We start from the raw sequence: 2,224 nt of genomic DNA, 5'->3' as shown, positions 1-2,224 counted from the left end.
GGAAGCCACCTGCACAGTGATTTGTAAAGACTAGTTGTACATATATGCAGATTTATTTTGTAGTATACGCACATAGTGCACTGTAGTGTATCTTTATGTTTATAGTGTATACGTGTAGAATATTGTGGCACACTGTACGTTTTCTATCGATTTTTACACATCCTAGAAAAAAAGAAAAGCGTTTGTGAATGGTCTAGGTTGCACAGCAATTTTGAAATATTGGAAGACCAAGAAATAGTTTACGAATACGTGTTCTGTTGCTTAGAAGTGTTTAGACAACAGGATTGGGTACAAACAGAAATCAATAATAGAGGAAGACATATCAGAAACCAACAACTTGCATTTTTTAGCAAGTTCGATTAATACCGGTTCGACTGTGCCTTGTTTTCATGTAATACAATGACTTTCGTGCTGCGAGACGCGTGTGTTGCTGCAGAGGAGCAGCGGGCACTTTGTAATAACTCCATTTGTATATTATAAAAGGAAGGTACTTTTATATTCTTTTTCTTGGCATTAAATTTAAAGGACCCCTGACACCAAAATTGAAACCTCGAGATCTTTGTGTTGTTTGACTTTCCTGTATACGGGGGCACATCTGACCGATTATTAGTAACGAACGTTGCCTTTAAGATATCTTAATTTGGTTTTAAAGTAAGCGTGAGTGCTCACTTGAGTTGGCTGCACCTTGCCACATCCTGGTATGACGTAGATAGAGGCCCCTAGAGGCCCCGTAGATAGAGGCCCCGTGTGATGTTCCAAGTGTAAAGCAAGTATTGTGGACGTCACAGAAGGTTTGGGGGGTGCACAATACGAGGACTGGCACCCAGGGAGGCCTATTGTTCCGCACCCCTCTGGCTCATGTTTTCGTGAGGGGACATGCGCTTAACAGGTTTAACCCATACCGAGGCACCCACATACTTTCAATCTCTACAACCCATACCGAGGCACCCACATACTTTCAATCTCTACTGTGCTGGGGCCCCAATTTGAAAACCGCCCTGTCAACGTGCATGTGGTCTTTGACGCTCCCCCGCATGGGGCGCCAGTTTCTTGTGGTTTTTGCGGGCGTTTTGAAGTGATGCTAAAATGGTCACAATTAACTACGCTAGAATTAGTTGTACGATACGCTAGAGCATTTACGATTTAATTTAGAGATTACCAGACACAAAGCTACAAATTACAGCCAAAAAGTCACCAACAAAAATTTCGCTGTCAGGGGTCCTTTAAGGGATATTTATTTATTTTGCTTTTTATGTGCACTGCTCGTGATACTTGTAATAAAATTTCAATTCTGACACCACCCACGTTGTTCACTTCATTTACGAGCACGATTCTTGTTGCACTAAAGCTACCGCATGTTGCTGTCCTGATTCAAACAGCTTTTTCAGGTTACCACTTTGGCTGTGAATGGCACAATGTGCCATTCACAGTTGAGCTCTCACTTGTGCTTAGTGTGAAGCGCCATATTTTACAACCTGGTCGAAGTATTTCATCAGCATGGCGTTGTGTGACAAGGGGGCATAGGTCGGCAAACTCACTCGTGAGTCGACTCACTCAGATTCAGATCGAGCTGTGAGTCTCGGTGTGTAATACATTGGTGAGTTCGAGTCCGGCTGAAAAACTTTCAGTGAGCCTGAGTCCAAGTGAATCCGCTTGAGGAAAATTTTGGTAAGTCTGAGTTCGAGTGAGCCCCAAGGGCGAAATATATTTCATGAGTGAGTCAGGGTGAGCTCTACATTTTTTGCCGACCTATGCAAGGGGGTTATTCATTGACAGGAGAACCCTGTATCATTGATATGTGTAGCAAACATTTGAAGTGTAGTAAAAAAAAGAGCCTTTTGTTCATGCCAGTGACAAACACAATGAACAAAGACAAACACGCACCACACAATGCTGCCGAGGTCGTTGCAGGCGGCGGCGTACTCTGCGCAGGTGCTCGGCATGCAGGCCCTGTGGTCCTCGAAACAGGTTCACTACGCGGTTGCGCTGCTGCTGGCTCCCGTTGTGGTGGTGGTGGTAGGTCAGCTGCTGCTGGCAGCAGCTCAGCATCGTCGGTGTCGTCATCATGCCCTTCGAGAACAGGCTCATGTGCCGCCAACGCGATATCGTGCAGAGCTGCACAAGCAGCAATGATGGTGGCTGCTCGATCGGGATTGTAGAGCAAGGTCCGATAACGCTGTAAGCTTTGGAACCTGCTCTTTAGGATCCCGCAGCACCTCTCCAC

The sequence above is a fragment of the Rhipicephalus sanguineus genome, chromosome 7, assembly GCF_013339695.2.
Source record: "Rhipicephalus sanguineus isolate Rsan-2018 chromosome 7, BIME_Rsan_1.4, whole genome shotgun sequence".
Lineage (NCBI taxonomy): Eukaryota > Metazoa > Arthropoda > Arachnida > Ixodida > Ixodidae > Rhipicephalus > Rhipicephalus sanguineus.
Note: the sequence above shows the minus strand (reverse complement) of the source record.